Genomic DNA, 9835 nt, shown 5'->3' with positions numbered 1-9835 from the left:
AATAAATTTTGTCCACGATTAATCATTGACATTTCCGGTCATAAGATCAGCTGTTTAGAAATTGATCCAAATACAACGAAGGGACTGAGAACTAGCCAAACTTTGCCAAACTTTGCAATTTTCGTGTTTTGAGTCCAAAATAAGGGAATTTCCCTAATTAGCATCGAGGCCACGCCCTTTTTATCAATAAATTTTGTCCACAATTAATCATTGACATGTGCGGTCATAAGATCAGCTGTTTAGAAATAGATCCAAATTCAACGAGGGAACTGAGAACTAGCCAAACTTTGCAATTTTCGTGTTTTGAATCCTAAATAGGGGAATTTCCCTAATTAGCATCGAGGCCACGCCCTTGTTGTCAATAAATTTTGTCCACGATTATTCATTGACATTTCCGGTCATAAGATCAGGTGTTTAGAAATTGATCCAAATACAACGAAGGGACTGAGAACTAGCCAAACTTTGCCAAACTTTGCAATTTTCGTGTTTTGAGTCCAAAATAAGGGAATTTCCCTAATTAGCATCGAGGCCACGCCCTTTTTATCAATAAATTTTGTCCACAATTAATCATTGACAAGTCCGGTCATAAGATCAGCTGTTTAGAAATTGATCCAAATTCAACGAGGGAAGTGAGAACTAGCCAAACTTTGCAATTTTCGTGTTTTGAATCCTAAATAGGGGAATTTCCCTAATTAGCATCGAGGCCACGCCCTTGTTGTCAATAAATTTTGTCCACGATTATTCATTGACATTTCCGGTCATAAGATCAGGTGTTTAGAAATTGATCCAAATACAACGAAGGGACTGAGAACTAGCCAAACTTTGCCAAACTTTGCAATTTTCGTGTTTTGAGTCCAAAATAAGGGAATTTCCCTAATTAGCATCGAGGCCACGCCTATTTTATCAATAAATTTTGTCCACAATTATTCATTGACATGTGTGGTCATAAGATCAGCTGTTTAGAAATAGATCCAAATTCAACGAGGGAACTGAGAACTAGCCAAACTTTGCAATTTTCGTGTTTTGAATCCTAAAGAGGGGAATTTCCCTAATTAGCATCGAGGCCACGCCCTTTTTGTCAATAAATTTTGTCCACGATTAATCATTGACATTTCCGGTCATAAGATCAGGTGTTTAGAAATTGATCCAAATACAACGAAGAGACTGAGAACTAGCCAAACTTTGCCAAACTTTGCAATTTTCGTGTTTTGAGTCCAAAATAAGGGAATTTCCCTAATTAGCATCGAGGCCACGCCCTTTTTATCAATAAATTTTGTCCACAATTAATCATTGACATGTCCGGTCATAAGATCAGCTGTTTAGAAATTGATCCAAATTCAACGAGGGAACTGAGAACTAGCCAAACTTTGCAATTTTCGTGTTTTGAATCCTAAATAGGGGAATTTCCCTAATTAGCATCGAGGCCACGCCCTTGTCAATAACTTTTGTCCACGATTAATCATTGACATTTCCGGTCATAAGATCAGGTGTTTAGAAATTGATCCAAATACAACGAAGGGACTGAGAACTAGCCAAACTTTGCAATTTTCGTGTTTTGAGTCCAAAATAAGGGAATTTCCCTAATTAGCATCGAGGCCACGCCCTTTTTATCAATAAATTTTGTCCACAATTAATCATTGACATGTCCGGTCATAATTGATCCAAATTCAACGAGGGAACTGAGAACTAGCCAAACTTTGCAATTTTCGTGTTTTGAATCCTAAATAGGGGAATTTCCCTAATTAGCATCGAGGCCACGCCCTTGTTGTCAATAAATTTTGTCCACGATTAATCATTGACATTTCCGGTCATAAGATCAGGTGTTTAGAAATTGATCCAAATACAACGAAGGGACTGAGAACTAGCCAAAGTATGCAATGGGCTGGAAATTTGAATCCTAAAAAGGGGAATTTCCCTAATTAGCGTCAAGGCCACGCCCATTTTTACATCAATTTTTGTCAAGAACTGCTCTATGTTATGTAATCTTTTAAGATCTTTTGGTTTGAAGTTAATATCTTTTTTCAATTTTTTTTTACAAAGCTTTTTACGAATCCTGAATCCGAATCCGAATCCTTGAATCCCAATCCTACAATCCAGCGAATCTACCCACTGGGGAATGGGTCCTACTCTTTACGAATTAGGAATTCCTCCTTTTTCAAGTTGGAAAGCTTAGCGCTGTCCAGACAACGCTGGTTCTGTGCACACTAGACACAGGTACCATGATGCATAGTGGGTAATTAACAAAAAAGTATACTTTTTGGGTATACTTCTAGACTCATTTTCTAACTACATCAATTTCAAACTTTTTCAGGCATATTGGTGACAAGCAAAGAAACTGAAGCATTCGAGGAAAAAATCAACAACGCTATCGAACTTTTGAACGAACAGAAAAAAGTTTACGAGGACGAAGAAAAAGCTTTACGCGTTTTACGTGAAGAAGAAGTGGAAGGTTTCAAACAAAAAGAAAAAGAAAAACGAAAGAAACGGAAACAAAAACGTAAGCTTGGCGAATTTAAGTTTGGCCGATTGGATCAAATGTTATGATCAAATACCTTATCGGCCCTTTTTACGCCGGCCCTAATTGGCGTTATTTTTGGGCTCGTGGCGTAATAAGGGCCGGCGTAAAAGGGGCTGGTGTTAAATTAGGGCCGGCGTAAAAAGGGCCGATAAGGTAGATAAAAAAATGTACTTTCATAAAGGTGAAACTCTTTATCGAAGATAAATGACGCATCAAATTTGATGTTTCTTCAGTTTCTTCTCACCTATAGTTGGGGGCCTTAGGCTCCGTAGCATCTTTCGTGGGACGCAACGGTTAGTTCGAAAGAATAGATGGATTCTCAAACTTTAAGCCATTATTACCAACAAATTTTTCTTGCTAAAAAATTATGTGAAATGAAAGAAATCGAAAAAGTTCTAATGGCACATGCCCGACGATCGCTATTGTACGCACGACCTTTTAAACCAGACAAGGGTTCAATGATAGGCTAATCAAACTCAGTTCTCCTCTTGCTTGGAAAAAATAATACATGTTTTTTTTTTATAAGAACGTCAAAAATTTTCGAAGCCTTCGGATGTTCTTAGTTTTTTAGATTTGAAGCCTAAAAATGTTCTTAAAATGTTCTTATTTTCAGCATTTTTTGAGCATTTTGATGTAATTTCTTAAGAAAATGCATATTTTTAAGTCTCCAAAGCCTTAGAATGTTCTTAGAATGTTCTTAAATTTTTGGGCCTCGAAGCCTTATGTTCTTATATAGTTTGTTCTTATAAAAAAAAAACGTGTATTGTTTTTCATCGAAATATTTCCGAGGATAGGTACCTATATATTCTGCTCTATCCTTTTCAGATGAACACGATTTGAATTCGATTGACCCGATGGTCGTTTTCCGTTCATATTGGTTGAGTGCCGAACAAAGTATTCCAGCCCTCGTTCAAATCAGGTAAGAAAATCTTTTTCTCGTACCAAATCCGAGTTTCAACTCTTAAGGGCTCTGACCATAGTCGGAAAATTGATTTTAGTATCTGAACATGAAGGTTATGTTTTAGATTCTTTAACACTTTTAACAAATTGCCTTTATAAATTGCTTTTTAATCAATAATTCCTTAAGAGTAATTAGGAATTCAATTGCAAAAATGACGTTATGATGTTAATAATATGCTGCATCACCCTCTTTTACAAAAAGTGCTAAGTTTTAATGGGTAATTAACTTTTTTATTTCAAAATTTTCTCAAACTGTCCGCAAAGAATTGAACTACTTTAAATTTTGCGGAAAATTTTTCTAAAAAGATGTGTCAAAAGTTATGACTGTTTTTTTAAGGTATGTGTACACATTTTTTCCGATTTTTTTGTCAAAAAAAATATTTTCAGTCAAAGTGGAAGAAAAGTTACTGGATTTCATTTTGGTAAAATCGCGATCTTAAAATCTTTTTTTGATCCAGAGTTATAACCATTTAAATTTCAAAACAAAGTTCGTCTTATGATGGATTATTTACTCAAATAATTGTCTCTTTCGGAAACAACAAAGACAAAAGAGAGAATTCAGCTGATGTTTATTCTCACCTCTATTGAATAGTAATATTTTTGACACATTTCACTGATTACTCAAATAAACAGCAATCATCTCGTTAAAATTTTCAAATTGATGTAGAAAAAAACGAAATTTTACCACACCATACTACTTTTAACGAAGTTAAAGTCACCCATAGCATTTAGATATCGACTTCATTCTTTTTTTATGAGATTCCCAAAAGATCAAACTTAAAAAGTATCTTAGGATTTTATTCCTAACCGAGTTGTTTTTCCTCAATTTACAGATAACTGAAAAAATCACATTTAAATTTACTTTTTTATCGATATTTTTACAGAATTTAGGATTTAAAGAGTTAAAGTCAATTCCAAAAAAAATCCCAAGACACTTAGACGACTTAGTATTGGTCAAAGGTTTGCGTTCAGCCAATCGAAAGTCGTTACTAGAGGGCAACCAGTCTAAGCTAAAGCGCGGATTTAGAACTAGGAATTTCAATTTATCGGAAGCAAAATGTGTACGAATACTGTAGAATATTTGAAGGTGATTTACTGCAGTTTTTTTATGTTAGTATTGAGTACCCGAAACCAATTTTTTTGGGGAGTCACACAATGAAAGATAATTTTATTAGAAACAAAATAGATTTTAAAACAAAAAATTTTAACCATAATTCATAAAACATAATTTCTGAACACAAAAATAAGATTTTGAAAATATAAAACGAAATAATTTTTTTCTCGTTTGTTTTTTTTGGCTGTTTTTGATAGATAGTAAACTTATAGCGATAACCGTAATATTTTTCGACTATTCTCCAAGCTCAAGAATTCTAAAACTCGTCAAATTTTCCTAAATAATAAAACATTATGTACAAATAATAAACGAAGATAATAGGTTTCTAGATTACAATAACACTGACAATAAAATCAGTGTATAACCAATGATCGTTTGATAAACGTATTACCGTTGTTTTGCATAAGATTCTCTTTCCCGCATCTGCCTCTTTCCTACCGGAAAAAGACCAAAACTCCGGGTAGTTGAAAAATAAGCTCCGGAAAGTTTAGGTAATTTCGTAAGTAAACACAAAATTTTCCGTATCTTTAGAAGAAAAACCTGTCAAATCTCGTGCCGGCTATCCCGGGAAAATAGCGAAAAGATTCCGGAAGAGCCAGGAGAATATTAGTGCGAGAAAGGGAATCTTATACAAAACGATGACGGTAGACGACCAAAAGTTCATCGGTTTATAACAATTGATTTCATAAAAATTCAAGCCAATCACGTTATCTTTCCTGTAAATCAACCAATAAGGTGACTATCTTTTAGATTTAAACCAATCAGATCTCGTTTAACAGAATCCACATTCTTTGTTACAGTAATGGCGCATTTTATCTTCATTTTCGACACACAAGTTCCAGAAAGCACAATATTCATCAAAACCACGCTCGTTCAAACACCCTCCTGTAAAATTGGAAAATATTTTTATAATCTCTTCAGTGTTATAATGGGCCATCTTATATTCATACAGGGAGGTGGATGAACGCGTTTCCAGGGGGTGTAGTATGAAAAAATAATTTTGCAAGGATGTAAATTTTGCCATTTTCCAGTGGTTTTCAAGAAATTTTTTTTTTGACTTGAAAGGATTATAGTCACCGCCCAATTGGCGTTTGGTAAGGAAATAGAAAATTTTGTGAAAATAACCTTTCGCGGACTGTTAGTCATTCATGATGATTCGCGGAACAAAGTTCGTTGTTGGTAAAAGCCGCCAAAGTAAATCCCAGTCAAATTTAACAAAAATCTTTTAGGGTAAAATTATATATGATCCAGCCTTTTTAAGTAAAAAATGTTTTGAGACGTAATTTTTAAAGTGACATAAAAGTAGTAAAATGTAAACATTGCGCGAACCACGTGTCATTAAAGAGAACAATTGAAATCACGCGTCCAAAACAAACTTGTAAAACAATTGAACAATCAAAATTAGCCATATTTGGTTTGATTTTTTATTTTGACATGTGACATTTGTTTTGATTTTGTATCCGCTGCATACAGTTTGTTTACAAATTTCGCAAGTACTGTTATGTCCCTTTAATCTACAAGCTCCTAAAATTTCCCCATCATCCATATTAAAGAACCGCCAAAAATCGCATTTTGGCCAAACGCCAAATTAAATACACACCAAAATTAGTATACTTAAAAGGAAGTTTAGAGAAAAATATGAAAGCTACATACCACCACAAAGGTTGCAAGTTTGCGGACAATAAGTATTTAATAACTGTTTTTAAGGATTAATATCTCGAGTTAGGTAAATTGGCACCCAAGTTTTTTTGATTCCCCTACCCCTTAGCTTTCCAAAAATGTATAACAAGTGCTTTGACTAAAAAAACCGAGCGACCTCAAAAAAACGAACAAATTTCCCCCTACTATTATGGGCGTAATTTGGACTTTTTCTACATAATACATCCCCTTCTCACAGACCCGGTAGGATTTTTAAAAATAACGGACCAAAAAGCGATGGGGATCGATTTTCAGGTGTTTTTAAAGGCTGGGGATTTGAATTCCATTGCTTTTGAGCCATAAAACTCAGTGAGGATGGAAAGAATAGCACAGTATTTTGCAGTGAGGATTTGCTTATTTGATTATTTTCAGCGGGACAAAAACTCATCGTAGTATAATTTTCCACTGGGACGATACTTAGCCAATTTTTCCATTGGGAAGGGGTCCCCGTTGGTCTGTGAGAAGGGGGCGCCATAATCCACATAATAGATCAGAGTTTCAAGATATTTCCTGAAATTTCAAATGAGTCGTTAGAAAAGATTGTTCAGAAATAACGGAGTGTAACGCTTTTGAACGTTAAATGAATGTCAACTTGACGTTGAGATAACTCACGTTTAAAATGTTGATCGACATCATCTTGAGATGATTGTTTGTAACCAATAATGTTGTAAAATTTATTCTTTAAGTCGTCTCGCGTATTTCCTATAATGAAAGAGAACATATTATCAGTATTGTTGAAAAGATACATGCAAGTGGATCTAGATAAAGAGGACTGGGTCCGAGTTGATGCGCGCATCGATCTTTAGTAGATAAATGTAAAGCCTGGGGTTCAATTTAAAGCTTTTTTATAGACTGGATGGCGCGATTAATTCACTGGACTCAGTGTCATAAAAAAATCATCAAAAAGCAAAGTTCAGCCAAAAGTAGACTCTAGTCTAATGAATGTAAAGCAATTTAGACAATAGCGAAGGTCGAGAAGGCCTTGGAAATGCTACAAACCTGTTTCTCTGATGTCGTCCATGAGTTCATCAAAGGATAAACCGGAAGCTGATTTCTTTGATGCTTGTCTCTTTGAATGGCGTTCCAATTCTAGCAGTAAAAAGTAAGAAAATAAAGATCTTAAAATAAATATATAAATACAGCAGCGATCTTTGTTTTTAATTTTGAGTTTAGTTTTGTTCAATAAAATAATGTAACTGGTAGATGTCAAACTCTCCCCTCCAGAAGCGTACCCATGATTTTTCACATTTGGGGAAGTGGTTACAGTTTTCTGCTTAATTTTTACAGGAAATACCAAAAAATCTTAGAATTTTCATCTCTTAAATGTTATCACACTACCACTTAATATCTGAAAATGGTTTAACTCCCTGTATCAATAAAATGCCTAAAATTACACACCTGTGTGACAGACCCGCTGCGACTCCAGCCCCACTGGGAAATTAAGCAAAAATTTCGTCCCCGGTGGGAAAATACTCTTGAATTTCACCCCCACTGGGGAATGGACTTTGATTTTTATCCCCATTTGATATTCCATGTTTAAAAATTGCACTCCAAAACCATCCCCACCGGGTTTTTTAACATTGGAACAATATAATTTCTATCCCCATTAGGATTTCAATAAGAGTTTTTATCCCCACTTAGGAAAAGGTTCCACCGCGGCTGTGAGACAAGGGTGTAAAATTGAAAACACCCTTTTTTAGGGAGGAATATTGAAGAAGCAAAACCTCGAAGCCTTAGGGTGAAAACTCTAGTAAAAGCCACAATCGTCCAAATGATTGCTAAAAAGCCAGATTCGGCCAAAGCTCGATACATAATTTAGTTGATTACAAAGAAAACGAACTAAATTTTACATAATTAAGCCTTCCTAGGAAGAAGAAAAAAACATAAATAAATGAAATATTAACCTGCGTCTAATTTCTTCATAGCGTCTTGCATGTGTTTGGTATTTTCATCATTCGAACCTCCTCTTGGATTGTGGCCTTCAAATCTGAAGGAGAAAGAAATTGTTGAATCGTTTATTTTAAGCAAGGGGTAGAATGTAAAGAGAGATGTAATAAATAAAGGGATCAGTCTATCCCAAAGATAGACCCTAAATTCCTTATAAGAAGTTAAACCCAGCTAGCACACAACGTTGTTTCAACGTTCACCTAACGTTATATGGACGTTATGAAGATTAGATAAACGTCGAAACAACGTTGTGTGCCAGCTGGGAAGCTATCTTGGCCTTTTAATGGTTCCATGACTTCCTTTTGAAGTATTTTAGACTTATGAAGATGAAATAACAACCCATTAAATGTCTGATGTCTCTATAGGCTGTCAGTATCCCTCTGATAACTCGAGAATCTCTGAAACAGTTTAACCAGCGTTCCTCTTGTAAACTGAGCTGAGAAGAGCTTTGATTCTTGTTATTTTTTCCACGCGACCAATTACATAATGAGCCCCCCACCTGTGTGTGATTAGAAGCTAAAGAACCGAGAGCTCGTTTAAATAAGATATCCGACAATCTATCTTAGAGAATTACTTTTCCCGGTGACACACTTTGCAGATGATTCTTTAAGGTAATAAGTAGTAAGTAAGTAAGTCTGCGACCGCAGTCGGAGGCGACCCGAAGGCTCCTCTTTCGATAGCTATCTACCCGAAGGTAGGGGAGGGCGCCACTCTTTCTCCCTGGATTTCTCCACTTACCCTTGATCCTTCTCTTAGTTGCTGAGCATCAAGCAGAGAGGCATCAAGTACCATTTTGGGAATCTTTGGTATGACCCGGCTGGGGGTTGAACCCACAACCTTGCGAACCGTAGCCGGATGCTCTACCACTGTACTACGGTCGCTGTAAGGTAATATGTGATTGTTGTAACACCCCCTTCTCACAGAGAGGATGTTGTGCGCAGATTTGTAATACTTGCGCAGATTTGTAATACCTGCGCAGATTTGTAATAAACTTTGCGCAAATTTGTAATACTTGAGCTGCGCAGAAATGTAATACTTCTCTGCGCAGATTTGTAATTTGGAATTGATATTTTCATTGGTAACCAAATTCTATTCTGCGAACAAAATGCATTAAAAAGACTTATAAAATAATACCCAAATAAAGTTGTGATTATCGAGCACATCAAATAAATAATCAATTAATATTTCTTTTGTAAGCAGAGCTTTTATAAGAAATTTATCTGGTAATATAAAAATTGTTTATGAGAATAGCGCGGACATAATTTTTTATAAGAACTGCTTTTATAAGAAACTAATCAATAACTCGTAAAATAAAAATTATTTCTTGTCGGTAATTGTTTATTTCGAAGTAAACAAGGTACGAAGAATAGCATGAACATATTTATTTTTTATAAGCACTGCTTTTATAAGAAACTAATCAATAACTCGTAAAATAAAAAAAATATTTCTTGTCGGTAATTGTTTATTTTAAAGTAAACAAGGTACGAAGAATAACATGAACATGTACATTTTTCATAAGAATTGCTTTTATAAGAAACTAATCAATAAATCGTAAAATAAAAATAATTTCTTGTCGGTAATTGTTTATTTCGAAGTGA

General features: G+C 35.0%; 1 long non-coding RNA gene across 1 annotated transcript; it reads right to left on the bottom strand.

The window, feature by feature from the left end:
* Positions 1-6907: 6907 nt before the first annotated feature.
* On the bottom strand, positions 6908-8279 carry LOC136822930 (uncharacterized). The gene is made up of 3 exons (XR_010848963.1): positions 8195-8279; positions 7290-7379; positions 6908-6992 (listed from the first exon to the last, which is right to left on the bottom strand). It is a non-coding gene; the product is annotated as an uncharacterized lncRNA (long non-coding RNA).
* Positions 8280-9835: the final 1556 nt, after the last annotated feature.

This window comes from Clytia hemisphaerica, unplaced genomic scaffold (assembly GCF_902728285.1).
Source record: "Clytia hemisphaerica strain Z4C2 unplaced genomic scaffold, Clytia hemisphaerica genome assembly, whole genome shotgun sequence".
In the NCBI taxonomy this organism is placed as follows: Eukaryota; Metazoa; Cnidaria; class Hydrozoa; order Leptothecata; family Clytiidae; genus Clytia; species Clytia hemisphaerica.
The sequence above is the reverse complement of the archived record's forward strand: the minus strand, read 5'-3'. Positions and strand labels throughout refer to the sequence as shown.